Below are 18,903 nucleotides of genomic sequence, written 5' to 3'. Positions count from 1 at the left end.
TGACCGGAGGTCAGCTTGGAGAGACGACATCATGCACAGGCTTGCTGCCGTACCAGCCCACCAGCCTTCCTTCCTCGGGGGCTCTCTGCCCTTGTGACATGGTTTATATCAAAGGGCAGCCCCATCTTAGCATTGACTGCCTGCCTCTGTCCCTGCTGCTTCCTGCTAGTGCGCTTCTGTGGTCTCCTAGCTGTCTGATCCCAGCTTGTTTTCAGAGCTTCTTCCTAATGACCCCCTCTTATCTTTGTAGGCCTTTGAGCATTTGATGCCTTCCCTCTGGTTCCTGAGACGTCACTTCTTTTTGTTCGGTTGTTTGGTCCCCTGCAAATGCTTTCTCCTCACACTATTCTCCCGTTGCCCCTTGATCATAAATATGTCCACGGTAAACATCAGAACAGAGCCCTGGGGTGAGGTCGTATGGATTCATGGTCACTTAGCAACTGTGTGAGCTTGGGAAATTTAGTTGACATCCCTCAGTGCCTCAGATTGTTCACCGGAAAAGAACAACGGCAATAGTTTCTTCCAAATACTGTTGCTGGCAGCAGATAGCGCACACGAAGTGTTGGCGGGTGTACATCCCATAGCTGTAACCGTTTGCTCCTTGGCCACATGCAGACTCCAGTTACTGTACGGAGTAATCCCATGAACGGTGCACAGCTTCTGTTCTCCCCAGAACTCCAAATTGGTGTTTAAGCTGCCTGCTGACATTTCCCACAGGCCCCTCAAAGTGAGCATGTCTAAAACAGAATTCATCAACACCCCCCCCACCCCCACTGTGCCCCATTTCCCAGCCAGCAAAAATTCCTATTTCTCACCTATTGGTCCCTAGTGATGACTAGTGTTATGACAAGCCCAGACATCCAAGCAGGTTAGAAGCCATTGTTAGGTCTCACCTTGACCGAGCACCCCATTTATCACGGCCATCACACTGAATCCTCTCCCATACATACTTCCTAAATGTGGCTTTCCATTTAACTTGTCTTCGACAGCAGGGCCTGGATTTTTTTTCTTTTACAGATCGCCTAACATCCGTACTCCGCTTGCATGATCCGCCATGGGCCTTTCACGTTCTGACCGCAATTTGCTTCCTCCACCCCACCCCCTCCAACCTGACCAGTGCTCGGGCTTCCAGAAGTGTTTTGATCTACATTTTGTGCTCTTGTTTGTATCTGAGACAGGGTCTTGTTCTGTAGTCCCCTCTAGCTTGGAATTCACTGTGAGGCTTTCTGGCGATCCTCCTGCCTTAACCTCCATGAGTCCTGAAATTTGGGCATGTTCCCCCATGACTGGTTTGTTTGGAGGGGTTCACGCTTCCCTTGAGCCTCAATTCTCTGTCTTGGCAAACCCTGCCTCAGATATGATGCTCATCACCTCCCTGGGGACAGATCCTCTGGGTGAGAATGTGCCTTGTTCCTTAAAGCAGCACTGATCATTGATCGTGTTGGATTGACACTGTCTGTGTGTCCTTTACCCACTGTGAGCTCCTTGAGAGCAAACACATAGTGCAAAGCACTGATTTCCCTGATACATGGGGGTTACAGAAAGACCCGCTCTTGGAAAGCAGCTACTAGCAGCTGCCATTGATTAAACTGAGAAGGACCAGGCCTTCCTGCATCCCCCCCAAAAAGTCATCAGTCCCAGGAGCTAGGCCATAGGTTACCAATTCCAGGAACAAGACCATACAATCCCCTACCCAAGGAACAGCCTGGAGATAACCACAAAAATGGGAAGGAATCTCATCTCAGGGTGGGGCATCTGTGCTGGGCAGCCTTGCCTTATCTTGTAGTAGAACATTCTTGGCACAGGAATGCAGCAGCCCATGGACCCCCTGGACACAAGCCAGTCAGGGGTTGACCCTTGCAACTTCCCTGGCCCCCACCAGTTTGGACCAGTTTAAAGAGCCTCTCAACTCATATTCAAGCTCTAGCTAGCCCTAGCCAATCATCAATGCACTGGTACCCTTGCTTTTGACCTGCGCCAATCACAATAAAGATAACCCAACAGTCCCTGAAATTCCCTTAGATTACCTTAAGTAGAGCTCTCGTGCTCATCTGGGGGTCACCATTCTGCCTGGATGGTAGCCCCAGCATGCTGGTCTTCTGCAGAATAAACGCTTTTTGTTGCTTGCATGCAACTTGAGTCTGGGGTCATTCTTTCAGCGTCTTCTGGACCCTAGCAAAACGACTGTCAAGTTCTGGTCTTGTCTCATGGAATCCAGATTTGTGATCATGCCTTCCTCCATCTTCTGTGACTTTGGCCCTGAAAGACTCCTCCCTTGATTTTCAGCCACCAGGGTTGTCATGACTAAATGCAACAGTTCTGGTGGCTTAGATAACAGAAATTCACTGCTTCTCAGTTCTAAAGGCAGGAAGTCTAAGATTAAGGTGCCTGGGAGGATGCACAAGGCCAACTTCTCAAGGCCTTCTGCACAAGTGTAGAAAGGGTGAGTTCAGTGTCCCTACCCCCCTTTTTTCTGAGACAGGGTTTTTCTGTGACCCTTTTGAGACAGGGTCTCTCTATGTAGTACTGGCTGTCCTGGAGCTTACTGTATAGACCAGGGTGGCCTTGAACTCACAGAAATCCCCTTGCCTCTGCCTCCTGAGTACTGGGATTAAAGGCATATGCCACCACACCTGACCACTGGCTTCCATTCTTGCCTCTAACATCTATTCATCACACAGTAGCCATCGTGGTCCTAGTCCTCAGGTCAAGGAGGCTGGAGAGGTGGCTCAGCAGTTAAGAGTATGTACCGTGAACAGCTCTTGCAGGAAAGGGAGTTCAGTCCCAAGCACCCACGTAGCTCACAATCACCTGTTACTCCAACGCCAGGAGAGGGGGAAGGGGGCTGTTCTGGCCTACTCAGGCACACACACACACACACATAAATTGAAAATGATTTTTTTAAGTTATTAGATTTCATCCTCAGTATCCTCTGATAGACTTATCTCCCGTGGAAGAAACCCAAATGCCCCAGAGGTCTGGGCCACCTGCCATAGCCACAGGTTGCTTCACTTTCCCCAGCTTCCATTCTTCCTTCGTTCCTTACCTCCTTCTCCCCACCTCATTGGCACCATTCCTCAGGAAAGGGTTGCTGACCACCTCTCCCTATTATCAATGAAGATATGCCATCACTCTGTCCCCTCAACCTGCCCCACAGCACACATGAAGACATGTTTCCGCATGAGCATTTACATCCTAGTTTAGTGCTTTTCCTCTGAGGCCTGGGTTCCAGGCAGGCACACAGAGCTTTAGTCACGGCTGTGTCTCAGCACCTAGAATGGTGTCCGGCATGTGGTATCCCTTTGCATCAGTTTGCCAGGGCTGCTGTCACAAAGTGCCGCACATCTCGTAGCTTAAACAGCAGAAACTTAGCTCTCATAGCTCTGGAGACTAGAATTCCAAAAGCTGAGCACTCCTTCTGAAGGCTGTGAGGGAAGGCTGTGGCCCAGACCTGGCTTGGCTTACAGATGGTCATACCCCCACCCCCACACTGTCTCTTTAATGGTCTCCCCATTTGTGTATCTCCGTGTTCAAATTTCCCCCTTTTTATAAGTACACAATCATACAGAGTTAGTATTCACCCTCAGGAACTCACTTTAACTTGTTTCAGTTCTACAAGGATCCTGCCTCAGGCTGGGAGATGCAACTCAGGGGTAGAGAGGACCTGCACAGCACAGGCAACATCCAGGGTTGGATACATAGAATTGTGGGGAAAGCCTCCCTCAAACTAAGATAATACTCAGAAATGGTGGAGGTCAGGATTTCAGAATATGAGTCTTGAGATTGGATACTGTAGTGCCAGGTTCACAGGACCCTCAGAGACCACCAGGAGACAACTCCATGCAATTGCAAGAGAACTTTATTATGAGAGCCATCGAACTTGGGACCCAAGTCTCACTGGCGCAGCAGTAGAGGAGTGGGACCCTGAGCTCTGAGTGAACAGGATTTTTAAAGGGAAAGTCTGTGAGCAGGGGATTTCCATGGCAACAGGGGGGCATAAGCCTTGGTGTTACAGAATTGGGTGAAGTTTAGCAGGGCATACAATCACAATGGCTAAGGCATATAATCACAATAGCGATTTTTCTAAACCATATCTGAAACATTTGGAAGAATTTTCCCACCCAATTTCCAACTGATACCCATTGAGTATTGCCAGGGAGTTTGTCTCTATTTTCTATGAAGCATTTATTCTGTATTATTTCCTGAAGGATGTTGCTAGGAAAGTTAACTTTATTTTTGCCAAGTGCACATTCTGTGATATTCCCTGGTACCTGAATTCAGTTCCTAGTCAAGATCTTTATTTCAAAATGGAGTTATATTCAGGCTAACTTAAACTCTTTAATACAACATATAACTGGCCTCAGTGACTTTCATTTTTAAATTTTTTTATTGGATTTATTCATTTCATTGTATTGTGAGTGTTTTGCGTGTGTGTGTGTGTGTGTGTATACCACGTGGGTGCCCTAGGAGGTCAGAAGAGGGCAGCCAATCCTCTGGTGTCAGAGTCATAGTTGTGAGCCACCAGGTGAGAGCTAAAAATTGAAGCTAGGTTGTTGGTATAATGTTCTTTTGAAATGTATACACCTTACCCTTGTTCATTCAAATGCTGATTTCTCCCTGCCCCCCCCCACTCTCTGGTTTTAATCTGGATATTGCATTGTGATACTTATTCTAAGCATCCTGTCTCAACTTTGTGTAAACAGGCCAAAATAAAGCAATTTGCCACAATGTTGAACAATGGGAGGAGCCAGACGATAGGAAAGAAGGGAGGAGCCAGAGGGCAGGAAATGAGTGGGAGGAGAAAGGGTGGGGCAGGGCGAGGAGAGCTGAGCTGGGAGATGATCTTGGAACTACTTGGAGAATGAACCAGATCTAAGATTTCACAAACAGCAAGTAAAATGGGTAAAATCTAAATGTTAGGAAACTATAAGGGCTTGGAGGTTTAAGAGAGAATAACTATTGCCCGGCATTGTGTTCTAGGTTAACTAAATAAACCCAGTCTCTGTGTGGTGATTTGGTTATACAGCTGTTTAGGATTAACAGCAGCTTTACTAAAAGATAATTATTAGTAAATATTAATTACCACTTACAACACTGGATTCTCTGTAACGGCAACAAGTGCTCTTAATGGCTGAGTCATCTCTCTAGCTTCCTTGATGACTTTTTTCATTGAACAAACAGAATCCTAAAGGTTAACTGATGAGGTAAGGGAAAAATCCTCAGAAGAGCCATGTGTACACTAAACCTCGCCCGTGAGCAAGGCTCTCCCCAGTTCATTGTTCGTCTTTTATCTTCTCGTGGCCAACTACAAGTTTATTAGACAGATTTTCACTGAGTAAACACACTCTTGAAGGTTGACTGATGAATAAGGGGAATACTCAGAGGAGCTTGGTGTAACACTGAACCTTTCCTGTAAGCACAGCCTGCGCTTGCTCTCCCCAGATTATTGTTCATCTTTTGTCATTTTGAGTCCAGATACAACATACTAATTTCCAAACCACACACACACAAAAGAAAAAACAAAAAAGTATTAAACCCAGCTAAAATCAATTACAGGCAAGTAATGGGAATATAGATTAAGCATGTGGATTAAAAAAGAAATCAGTCTGCATTTTAAAGGACGTCATTACATAGAGAATTGCTTAGGACCTGTGAGTAGACAAGAGTTGAAGCTGTGAAGTCTCTCCACGTGTAACCAAGCATTCACAACTTTACAAAGTTCCCTGTGGCAGAACAAGTTTAATTTGTCTCAACACCGGACTCCATTTGTGTAAACCCCCCTTCTCAGTGGCTCAGGTGGTAAATTAAAATTCAGAGCCAAACTAATCTGACACATAATTAAGAACATACGTTGCTATGGTGGTGCTGGAAAACGCAGTGAACGGGAAGCATTTCTCTCCAGTGATTAGTTTAGCGCCTTCCACAGTCTTGGCAAGAGTGCTGAGGCTCAGCCGGGCGGAGAGTCAGGCGCAAAGTGGCTGAGCCGCCTCCTGCGCTGGGGCCCTTCTGAGAGGCTTTGAATTCGGGAACCCTGATGTCCCCAGCAATAGACAATTTTCCTGGTCCAAAGGGGACATAAAGCTCCCCGGGTCAGTGCGGATTCTGGCACCTGAGCTCTATAAGGAGTGCTCCCACCTTTCATGCCTTTAAATCCATCTCTCTCTTCAGATTTCAGCTAAAGTAAAATCTAGGTACTTTCGCTCATCTAACCTTCAGGACAGCTCACGGGTGAGAATTACTGAGAGTACTGAAACGCTAAACCATGATGGAAGTTCTCGCCCATACACCACGTTTTCTTTCTACTCTCTGCAGCCACTTCCGGTTCACAGAGCGGGCGAGGCGGAGAAGTAGGGATACCAGAGGAGCCTGGCCTAGTGTGTTGTCTCTGGGCAAGTGAGGCGACAGAAGGTGGCCTTAGACGGTACACTGTTGGCTGGAGAGCACAGCAAGTCCTGACAGGCGAACAAACAGTAGCAGTGACTTAGGGGGGTTTGCACACGGTAGAGATAGACCTTAGCAGGGTGGGCGTGAAAAGCACGAAGTTGTCGGACGAGCGTGGAGTCTTGCATAACGGGGACTCACAACCTTACACTAAAGGGCGATTCTGCAAGGACATTTGATCTGCTATTTTCTGTTTAAGCTTGGACTGACCTCTGACCCTCGAACACCCCTGTCCATTAATCTGCCTGGCCAAGGGATTATTGCACCAAAATATTTTGTGTAGTCTTCCTCATTTTTTTGCCTTTTAAAAGCTTCCCTTTCGGCTAACTGTGGCAGCGCATAGGCTAAAAGCTGCCCCTGGTCTCGCCCTCCTTGGTTGGACACACTCATAGTTTATTTACTATGCATGTCCAATCTCCTCGCAACGCTGCTTTTCCCAAGTAGGCTCGTTGGCCTTTGCAGAACAGGGGTGTTTTCTATTTGGCTTAGTTAAGGCCTCTCCCCGGATTCTGGGTAGCAGGCGCTGCCCAAGATACACCGAAAACTTACAGCTCCCCAGTGCCCTTTCGGAGGAAGTGCCTCTCATACAGGTTTCAAGTAGTTTCTGTGTTCAGAAACGAAACTCTGCAAACAAGATAATTGCAACTATGTCGCGTTTACCCAGGTCCTTGTTCTTGGCATTGTGCGGAAGGCCAGGTGTCCATACCGCACATGCGCACTAAGTGCGTTTGACCTCCAAGTACCATTCGTTTTTTTTTGCTTTTATCTTGAAAGACCCCAGCCTCACACTAAGTTAAATATAGCTAATGCCATTTTGTGAGACACCACTGTTTTGTAAAACTCTGAAGGCCAGATGAAAAACTGGAAAATTACTGAGAAATCCTAGCTGTGTCACCCACTTGGGATATCTGTGGTCAGGGTGCCCCAGTCATACTAAAAACAGTTTGTGTTAATCACTCTCATAGATATCTGTGAGACTGTTTCAGCTAAGATAGGGAAAAACAAAATAACAGGTGGCGGGCCACGTCAAGGGGTCATCCTACCCCCCTTGACCACCCAGTTCCTGGAATCTTGGTGCCCCTGCCAAACTTTGACGCAAATTGTGGTCTCGTGTAAACGTACCAATCAGCCCCCTGTAACCATGCCCTCTCGTTTCTGTATCAGTGCTTCTGCCTCTAAAACCCTATAAAAACCCCAGCTTCCCATCTAGGGGGCGCGGAAGTCTTCCGAAAGACTTTTTGCCCCGGGTACCTGTGTATCAAAATAAAAGCCTCTTGCTGTTTGCATCCGAATGGCCTCGTTGATCCTTGGGAGGGGGTCTCTCTGACGGAAGATACCCTCCGGGGATCTTTCAATCTCATTGTTAGAATTGCACTGTTTAATAATTTATTGCAGGAGAGGTCCTTGAAACAAAAGCAAGGGACGTTTCCTGGACCTGTTGAGTTTGCCAGTATCCCTGTTTAATCTCTAGCTGCTTGTTATGATTTGGACCGTAAGTGTTCCCCAAGAGTCGGTTGCTAAGGGCTTTGTCACCCATCTGTCGTGCTCTAGGGCAATGATGGAGTGTTTAAACACATGACGGTTAAAATTGGTCATTAGAAGGGAAGGAGAGCTGGCTCAGCAGTTAAGAGCTCTTACTGTTCTTGCAGAGGACCCGGTTGGGGTCCGAGCATGCACGTGGCAGCTCACGTGCCTCTAATTCCAGTTAAATTGGCGTCTGGAGCCCCCTTCTGGCGTCTATAGGCACTGCATGTATGTGCTGTCCAGCATCCCCCAAATAAGAAAATAAATAAATACACACATAAATAAAAATCTAAAAGGCATATTGATCATGAGGTTGACAGGAACTAGAACCACCTAGAAACCGAGCCCATGGTATGTTTGTGAGGGATTTCTAGATTGGGCCGGGGATGAGAAGACCCACCTTGATGCAGGTGGCATTATGCTTTGGACTGGACCCGTTGACTGAAGGAAAAGGACAAAGTGGTCTGAGCACTAGTGTTCAGTGCTCTCTGCTGCCTGACTATGGATAAGATGTGACCAGGGCCTCACGCTTCTGCCACCATGCCTTCCCAACCGTGATGGACTGTGCACCCAAACTGAGAGCCAAAGCTAGCCCTTCCTCCCTTAAGTTTCCTTCCCTGGCATTCTGTCATAGCTCTGAGAAGAGCAAGAAGGGCAGTAGTGTCCGGAGGCTGAATGACTCTTTCACAGGGGTCGCCTAAGCCCATCTACATATCAGATGTTTACATTACGATATGTAATGGTAGCAAAATTACGGTTATGAAGTAGCAATGAAAATAATTTTATGGTTGGGGGTCACCACAACGTAAGAAACTGCATTAAAGGGTCACAGCATTTATAAGGTTGAGAACCACTGGGATAGAGGCACAAAGTTAGGTCATTGGGGCGTGCCCTTGAGGGGGCTAGGGAGACCCCATCCCTCTTTTCATTGTCTTTGCTTTCTGGCAGGCAAAAGACAAGCAGGTTTCCTTTCCCACGTGATTGCACGTTTCTGTTTTTGTTTCTACCTGCGGATTGCTGCATTGCTCAAAGGCAATGAATGGCGCTAACTGACCTTGGCTTGAATCCTGGGGCCATGGCCCAGTACAAAGTTTCCTTCCTTTAAGTAATGCGTGTCATCTGAAATGCCACATCATCTGAAAGCTAACTCAGCCTTCAGAATTTTCTCTTCAGTGCTTCATTCTTGGATTTTAAGGTGGTGAGATTTACAGAAATCTGTAGTCATAGGCAAAATCATAAGCTTTTTCTCCTACCTGAGACAGTCTTGCCATTCTCATCCCTTCTCAATACTCTGAAGTTTTTGCTGTCTATTTTATTCCTCTGAAAATGGGCCACAGGTATGGCTTTCAACAGTATCATGGTACAGGCCAACCAACATAAAATCAAAACAATGGCTCCTTCTGGGTAGGTGTTCAACAAGGTAAAGGAAAGGGTCTCACTGTGTAGCCCTGACTGGCATGCAACTTACTATGTCGGCAGATCTCCAGTCCCCAGAACTGAGAGAAAGAAACTTCTCTTAGGGTTCAGTGATGTGGTGAGAAGAATTATTCCCTCAGGAAACTTTTTATTAAAGAAAACTGTGAGAATTATTTCATCAGAGCACAGAAAGTGAGACGTCTCATGAATGATTTCTGTGACTGTTTTGACTCTGGTGTGGATATCCTGCTAACCCTCACCACTCTGAGGGAGGCAGGACACTCAGTGCCCAGAACTGTATTTTCCTTTTTCCTTCCTTCCTTCCTTCCTTCCTTCCTTCCTTCCTTCCTTCCTTCCTTCCTCCCTCTCTTCCTTCTTTCCTTTCTTGTTCTGTTTTGTTTGTTTGTTTGAGACAGAGTTTTTCTGTGTAGCCTTGACTGTCCTGGACTCACTTTGTAGACAAGGCTGGCCTTGAAGTTATAATGATCCATCTGCCTCAGTGTCCCAGAGTGCTGGGATTAAAGGCATGTGTCACCACCCCTGGCCCCAGGATATTTTCACATAAGCTGTGAATATGGCAGGTTTACCAGCATTGAGTATCCCTGTGGTGTTGTGGATATAAACATGTTTTTGTTTTAATCCCAGGTGTGGGATGTGGGAATGATTCAGATGGTCCACAGCAGCAAACTATTTGTCTCATGCTGGTTCTGAGAGGAGCTCTTTGCCAGCTGCAGATAGTTTAGATCTGAGGACCCTGAAGAGAAAATAAATGCCAGAGCGCAGAGAATGTGGAGCTCAGAGAAAGAACAAGACTGCTCCTACTTCCCCCTTGCTGCTCCTGGTTGCTGTTGTGAGACAAGAAGTTGGAGATCTCCTGAAATGAGGTTTGGGCTGGTTCCAAGGAACCTGATGACCCTAACCAGCAGGAGGTAGCTGAGAGAACTGTGCCCCCTCTCCCACTAACCCTTTCTCTCTTCTACCTGGTGTTGGGAGTAAGGAGAAAACATTTTGAAAATGTAAGTAAAAGAGTTTTTAATAAGTATGCCCACACCAAGGCCTTCTCAAACCAAGGTTGCTCACAGGACTGCCAGCTTTATTGGACGGGCATTTTGTAACCAGTAACATCTGACAGCTGTCAAATGGTTTGAAAGGCGGCTACAGTTGAAAGACCCCTGCCTCACCCTAAGTTAAACATAGCTAACGCCATTTTGTGAGACACCACTGTTTTGTAAAACTCTGAAGGCCAGATGAGAAACTGAAAAATTACTGAGAAATCCTAGCTGTGTCACCCACTTGGGATATCTGTGGTCAGGCTGCCCGCCCCTGTTGAGTTAAAAACAACTTGTTGTGACTACCCTCATGGGATATCTGTCAGAGATTGTTCCAGCTGAGATAGGGAAAAACAAAATAACAGGTGGCCACGTTAAGGGGTCATCATGACCCTTTTGACCACCCAGTTCCTGGAATCTTGGTGTCCCTGCCAAACTTTAACGCAAACCGTGGTCTCATGTAAACGTACCAATCAGCCCCCTGTAACCATGCTTCTCGCTTCTATACCCACGCTTCTGCTCTAAAACCCTATAAAAACCCCAGCTTTCCACCCAGGGGGGCAGCAGGTCTGCTGCCCCGGGTACCCGTGTATCAAAATAAAAGCCTTTTGCTGTTTGCATCCGAATGGCCTCGTTGTTCCTTGGGAGGGGGTCTCTCAGACGGAAGATACCCTCCGGGGATCTTTCACAGTTTCCTGTTATTCAATTCCAAAAACATCATGGGTGATGGATAGATAGTTCATCAGTTCTTGAAAAGGGAAAGTTAACTTCTGCTTCTCCAAACTGGTATTGATCCATGTATTATTTGCTTGGAAGCAGGACATTGGAGATGCAACCCCGGGCTTCAGGCTTTCTAGGTAAGCCTGCCACTGAACTGAATTGCCAAGCCTGTGTCGTGTTAATTAAAATGACTATAAGAGAGAGAGAAAAAACCTTCTGTTTATAAAGTTAAAACCAAACAAAACCTAGTATCACTATCGAAAAGCAAGAGCAGTTCTTGGAGACTCATCAATGAATACAAGAAGAGTCCCGATTGTTCCTTGTGAGGTAGCCTTGGCTTCGAGCAGGGGAGCCCACACAGCTGGCTGTACAGCTGTTGAGGGACAGAAGTGGGACCTGCAACCTCATGCTGCCGTCATTTTCTGAGCAGAAACCGTCCCCCATCCTACAGTACAGGCAGCCAACACTCTTTCGTTAGTATGACGTCTGCTTTTTACTGTTTTCCAGACCCAGCTGTACTTGTCCTATGGGAACATACTTCACCCTCTCCACAACCTGTGACATGGGAGAGCAGCTTGCCCAGGGTCACCCAGAGAAGCATTCTGCTGAGCCGGAGATCTGTCTGTGACAGCTCGGCTTCAGGATGTGAGTGCTTAGATACATTTAATATGGTGCCTATTTTTATGGGAGATCTAGGAAAGGGTCCAACACAGATGAAACTGGGAGTTTGGGCAGATCTGGGATGGGGGTGCTTTTCCTCCCCTGCAGCCTCGTACTGACAACAGGGGAGAACCAGGAACCCCCCCTTCCAACCCCACACCCCCAGCTCCCCTGTGATCATTTCCATGTGTGTGCCTCCTGTCAGCCACACCTTACACTTGTCTATTACTTCAGGGAGAATCAGGCATCTTAGAGCAGGTTTCCAGTCTGTTTGGCTCTCTGAGGTATCCCAGCCATGTAGAGCTGAGCCGACAGTTGTTAAATCAAAATACCTGTCACTTGGTGAGTTACCTGGGATGCTAAAGGTTTTCAGATTTGTAACACAAAGCACAGTGGTGGACCACTGGAGGCAATGAAGACCCCACAGAGTGTGATGGGGTGTGGTGGGTCACGAGGATGCTGTTCTAACATCCAAAGAATTGCTCTCAGAGGAGGAGGAGGTGCCCCCGAAATCAAAGTGACAACCCTCCTGGGCCGGGGAGATTATTCTCTAAGTAAGAGACAGAAAGGCACCACGGGAATGAGGCAACAGGAAGTGGGGAGAGGGTAGCCTCTGCTTTCAATTTTCTTTGTCTTTACAGGTTTAATGTTTCACTGTAATCCCTTTTGATCCCCTTGTTGAAATCATATTACTTAGACACTTGATTCTAGTAGAATCTTAAAAAAACAAAAATGCATGCATACATGGCTGCCTGCAGTGTGTATGTGTGTGTAGGCCAGAAGTCAACGTGGTGTCTTCCTGGTTCATTCTACACAGTTTTTTGTTTTTTCTTTTGGAGACAGAGACTCCCTATGTAGCCCTGGCTGCCCTGGAACTCACTATGTACACCAGGCTATCCTCAGACTCACTGAGATCCACCTGCCTCTGCCTCGTGATCGCTAAGATTAAAGGCGTGCGCCACCCATCACCGTGACTGGCATCTACTTTATTTTGTTTCATTTTTTTTTAAGACAAGCTCTCTCATGGAGGAGGTTATTGAGTTGACAAAATTGGCAACTTCCTCGGTGCCAGTTACAGGTTTTTATGTGCGTGCTAAGAATCTGAACTTAAAGTCCTCATGCTCACACAACAGACATTTTACCAACAGAGCCATCTCCTCAACCCATCTGGTGGACTCTTTAACCGCATAATTTTAGAAGGCTGTGGAAGGTTTGGAGTGAAGCTACGCTGCTGTTTAGTGTCGCTTTCCATTTTCTGTGTGAGCTGAGCAAAGGCTTCCTATTGGAGATCTGACAGTCAGGGAGAGCAGTCGAAGAACCGATCCCCACGGAGGCCAGGCTCCACATCTCAAGCAGAACTATCGTGGCAGCTTTCCTCCACACGCTTTACGGTCTTTGAGTCTAGTCAGGCCCTTGTGGCAGGGTTGGGCATGTGTTGTCTCCTCCTTTTCAGCTAATCTCTCCCGGGATTGCTAGCATAGAAATACAGAAAGTTTTGGAAAGCTGCATTAAGTACAACAACTGCCAAAGGTTCTTTCTTATGAGTCCCTGAGATCTGCCCACAGTGCCCAAGGTGGGCATTCCTGACACAGAGGGTATCTCGCACAGACTTTGTGACTGCAGATAAATGGCTCTGTAGAGACTGGTTGTGGTGGCTTAAATAAGAAATGCCCCCTCCACCCCCTGCATAGGCCCATTAATTTAATCATGTGGTCAGGCCCTGGCTGGCGGCACTCTTTGGGGAAGAAGTAGACCTTTCTTCATGAGGTAAAGCCTACCGGAGGAAGTACATCAGTGGGTGCAGGTTTTCAGAGTTGGTAGCTTGGCCCCACACTTCCACTTCACCCTGCTTGCTGTGTTCATTCGAAGATCTGATCTCTCGGTTTCTGGCTGCCAGGCCTCCCCTGCTATTACAGAATTTCCCTCCGGAGCCATAGCCCCCAAAATCCTCTCTTTTCTATAGCTTGCCGTGGTCATGGTATTTATCACAAAATAAAATAAAAGTAACTGTTTCAGACATCCTGGGTTGCTGCCTGCTGCAGGGCGTGGCTGGCACACCCTGCCCTCCACCCTGAATTCCCCAGTACATGGGCAGGGCTTCCCCTCTCCCGGAGGCTCTTCACCATATAATCCGGACATTTTGGTTCCTGTCTGTCTCCTCTGCTCTCTCTCTTTCTGTATCTCTTCTTCTTCTCCCTCTTCTCTGAACATGCTTCTCGCTCTTTCTGCCTCCTCCTCCTTTTCCTCCTCCTCCTCCCCTGCATGGCAGCGTAGAGCTGCTGCCAATAAGCCTCCTTTTAAGTACTTCGTTTTGCCGCTAGCTCATTCTATTATTTCAATCAGTAACTAATATTCATTTATCATTAAAAATACTAGTAGCTGGGACTAGAGAGATGACTCAGTGGTTAAGATCACTGGCTGCTCTTCCAGAGGATATGGGTTCAAAATTCCCAGCATCCACATGGTGGCTCACAATCATTTGTGACTCTGGTTCTAAATGGATATGACAACATTTTCTGGCCTCATTGGGAACCAGACACACATGGTACACAGACATACATGCAGGCAAAACATCATACACATAAAACAAACATAATAAATTTTTAACTTATAAAAAAAATCCTAATAGCAAAAACATCCTTAAATGTAGAATAAGAGGCTAAAATTAAAAATCTGTCCAGGAGGATGCAGAAGGCAGGCTGAAACCTCAGCTTACAACCCCTGCTCTGGGTCACTTTCTCTGCTTATAGAATGTACATAGATAATGGAAGTGTCTGCCAAACAGCGCCCTGGCCACTTAGTAGATGCTCTCACAAAACCCCTATGCTATGCTGATGAGATAATCCTGGTCCTGGTCAAAGCCCGAAAGAACTGAGACAAATGCACACTCAGCGGATGCCTGGCTAGACTCCTCAAGAGTGTTGGAGCTGTGGAAAACGAGAAATCTAGGAGTTGTCAAAGCCCACAGAAGACTGGAAAAGAAATGTGGTTTCCTGACTCCTGGAACACAAAGTCAACATCGATGGAAATCCTGGGCCGATGAAACAGACCCGAGATTTTGACAAATTTCCCACGGTAATGTAAGATGTAAAGAGCGGAGACACTAGCATCTTTGCAGCTTCGACGTCAATCTGAGTGTTACTCCAAAATGAAAACTGTGTGGACACACACAGTACTAGGGATTGAACCCAGGGCTTAGCATATGTTAGGCAAAGGCTCCTCAACGGAGCCACACACCTAGCCCCCAAACAAGCCCTATTAAGTAGCTACTATAGCTATTTCATTACATAGAACTATGACTTAAAGGGGTTTGGTTGCCATGCCATCACAGCTGCAAGAGAATTCTACTCAGCTGAAACAGGACTGTATCCCATGGGCCATTTTCAATGGTTACTAGAAGGCCTTGACCTCCATTGTCCCATTCCTCCTTTTTGACCCAGTTTCACCTTCTTACTCTTACTGAATGCTTACGGGTTCTATTTTGTTTAGTCCTCAGAACAATCCTGCAGCATATCTGTATATTTCACATATAAGAAAACAGAGGATCAGGGGTGGGGACCTGCCCAATATCACACAGTAACTAGAGTGGAGCACAGCTCTAAACCCCAAGGGTTGACTATAGGGGGCCCCTGGAGTAGATACGGCATACACCCAGACACCAGATTCTCGGCTCAAAGGACAAGGGGGAGGTGTCTTTGGATTGGGCAAAGGCAGCATCAGGTGTTAATGCAGGAGTGGCTTTTAAGGAGAAAAGGAGGAAGCCTGTGCTAGGATGAGTTGGGAAGTCCTGATTGGCCATGTTCGCCAGTGTGGCCAAATAATGAATTTTGATTGCTGGACCTTGGCGTTTAGAATCAGAAATGAGTCAGTGGCCAAATAGGGGACCGGATCTTGGGGGCTAGCTTAGGAATGCAATCTAACAGTTTAAGCAGGGGAGAGGGAAGAGAGGAAGGCAAAACCTGCCGGAGCCATGTTTGCCATGCTTGAGCCTGTTAGAGAGCCCTTTCACCTTGACGATCTCAGTGATTAGTACCCATCGGATATCACCAGCGGCTGCGCCACAGAATGGAAGCTCCCTTAGCCACTTCCCATGAAACGGGACTGTCAATGGGACACAGCCTTACAAAGTGTAACAAGCACTTAGGACATCTTTTCCAGAGAGCATTGACTCCTTACTTGGGCCCTTGGGCATGCTAATTACTCACTAATGTTCTCTCTAGAAACCCCAAGCTAGTTAATCTAACTCCCTCCCTTCAAGACTGAAGGCACAAGGACAAGAGTAATGAGGTATTTTCCTGCTGTCTTTTTTTTTACAGTGTTTTCTTCCAGAACTCCAAAAAGTACCCACGGTCTTGTGTTGTCTTAATCCTGCCATTTCCAGGAAAACAGAGACTTCCACGACCGGCAACTCCAGATCACACAACACAATCATCCAGGGTGTGGAGGTGCAGTCAGAGTGTGAGCTAGGCTCTTCAAGCAATAAGGGTATCTTTCGACCATCTTGCACAACCAGACTTGAGAACAACTGGTCCACACAAATTAATTACAAGCCCCCACTGCCCCAATTCTCTGCTTAAACCTAGCGTCAACATGAGTTTTAAACCTTAAAACTCCTTCCCAAGACCCTTCTGTTTCAAAGCCCTTGGACCTTCTGCTCTGCCCAGTTACAGATCTTTTAATCAGCCAATCAGGATTAATTGGGAAGCATTCCTTCTCATCACATGTGTTGGGGGTTGGGCTGATGCTTGTATTTTGATATTACTTACTGGCCTTCAAGATCTGGTTACTGACCTATCCTTGTGTAAATCTGCCTAAGACATTATTCATGACAGGTTGATTAAAAGGCCTAAAACCTGGGCAGGGCAGAATGTGGTGGGCATGGCTAAGACTCCCTAGGTTTTGGGTTCAGGAGAATCACGGGAAGCAGACAGACAAGAAGAAAGAAGGCAGGAGGACACCACGATGGGTTAGCAATGGGTTTACATTGAGAAGGAACCATGTGGTGTAAAGAGCCTGAAGCAAACGCCATTACAAGATGGCGCCGGCATCCGGTGTGTGAGAGATCGTAAACAACTGCCTATGCGCATGCGCTAAAGCTGAATTCGAGCCTGGGATTGGCTCACTTAGTGATGTAAGATGGCCTGATGGGCTGCATCCAATCAGGAACCAACACGTCACCATTTAGGGTATAAAAGGAGTGCCATTTTGGGGCTCTGGGTCTTCCTCTCATTACTGCTGAATAAACGCTTGCTGCAGAAGAATTCTGGTGTCCGTGTGCGTTCTTGCCGGCAAGACGACCACGCGGGCTACAATGTGGGCCAGGAGGAAGGGTGCCAAACATGGCGTGGAAAGGCCTAGATGAAGAATACAAGCAAGTATTTATAAGACTATAAATGGAAGGTAGGAATGTGCTAAGGCAGATGACATTGGATGGGGGCGGGGAGGTAGATAAGGAGGTTATTAAAATAGCATAGGTAGATATATTTGCCTAGCCCAAGGTAAATAGGAATTATAAAATCTAACAGGTGTCTGTGTCTTATTGATTGTGATAGTTGAATAATACCACCATGATAATCACAGGGCTAATAATAAACATGCTTTAGCCCAACACCATTTTACTGCCAACAACATAGTTGTGAGCCATCTGATCTGGGTGCTGGGAACCAACCTCCACTCCCCTGCAAGAACACTTTTAACTGATGAGCCATCTCTCTGGCCCCTAGCTATGCTTCCTTGAGATGGCGTTTTAGCCTACTTGAATTGTTTGGGAGCCTCTCAGAACCCCAAATGATGTGGCAGGAGCCGGGAGATAGGAAGTCCAGGATGGTGCTGCAAACATAAAGACTTGCTGGGCTGTGAAGCAGGAATGAAAGTCAAAGCAGGGGCGGACAGACAGCTCCACCACACTGCTCAGGGCAAGCCCGAGGCTCTGCAGGGGAGGAAAGTGAGGAATGAAGCAAAAAAGGCAGAAGAGCTGAGGAGTGGGCTGCTGAGGTTGGCTCAGCAGTGAGAGTGCTTCCTGCACAAAGCTTGATCCCAGATCACACTGTAGAAGGAGAGAAGAGCAGAGAAAGGCTGGACTGAAAAGGGGTCTGTTCCACAATCCTCAAAAGAAGAAATAAAAATACAAATGGCCAACCAGTACTTTTTTTATTATTATTATTATTATCCATTGCCATTTATTTTATTATTTTTTCCACCCACCGTCCATGCTTCTTCTCCAACAAAGGAAACTTTACCTTACATTTTATTCATTATACCCTTACATTTGTGAGTTATTTTTCATTTCAATTCCATCTCTATTGTGGCCTCCGTACTGTGACTTTTTTTCCTTAAGAGCCAAGGAGAGCCTCTTCAGCTACATAGACATAGACGCTTCCTCCTCCATTCCCTCCTTTCTGCTGTTTTCAAACAGAAGGCCTAACTCTCGAAGCAGGGTCTCTGGATGTAGGCAGTTTTCTAACCCTCTTTAAAGTGATGTATAATTTACGAATGATTAAAAATAAATTCTTTGTAGCACCCATAGCATCATTTGTTATTTAATTATACATTGAAAAAGCTGTGTGCTTTATATGGACACATGGACTGACTAACTCTGGGCCTGGTTTGGGCTTTTGAAATCTCAAAGCCCACCCCTATTGACACACTTCCTCCAACAAGGGCACGCCTACTCCAACCAGGCCAACCTGTAAGAGCTTCTCGGCGTCATTCTTATTCAAACCAGCCCAGAACTGTTAGGAGTTGGTGCTTTGACTTCCTTGTGACTATTTTAGGGCACAGTCTTTGCTTGAAGCAGCATCACTCCAACATCTAAGTCTTCTTCGTTAATACTCTCCCTACAAACGTGCCAAGAACAAGCATTTCACTTGTTCAAATAAGAGGCTCTTTAGGTAGGCCTTCAAGTGCCATATTCTTGTGGTTTTTAAGGACATAAAGAACACTTGTCCCCAAATCTTAGAGAAGTGTTAAATGGTTTAGATAGGTCGATGCACCTTTCTTTCTTCTGACAGAGACATGAAACTTTGCCTTTGGTCTAGAGATTCAGCACACATATATGCCGTGCCTTTCAGCTGGGTGTTCCTAAGAGCCAACT

The 18,903-nt window shown here is 46.5% G+C and overlaps 1 pseudogene; it reads left to right on the top strand.

Moving 5' to 3' along the window:
• LOC129690494 (60S ribosomal protein L24-like) overlaps nucleotides 1–11,778 on the top strand; it is a 40,636-nt pseudogene extending 28,858 nt beyond the window's left edge.
• The last annotated feature ends 7,125 nt before the right edge of the window (nucleotides 11,779–18,903 follow it).

This window comes from Psammomys obesus, unplaced genomic scaffold (genome assembly GCF_907164565.1).
Source record: "Psammomys obesus unplaced genomic scaffold, mPsaObe1.curated_primary_1811, whole genome shotgun sequence".
NCBI lineage: Eukaryota > Metazoa > Chordata > Mammalia > Rodentia > Muridae > Psammomys > Psammomys obesus.
Note: the sequence above shows the minus strand (reverse complement) of the source record. Positions and strands in the feature narration are given on the sequence as shown.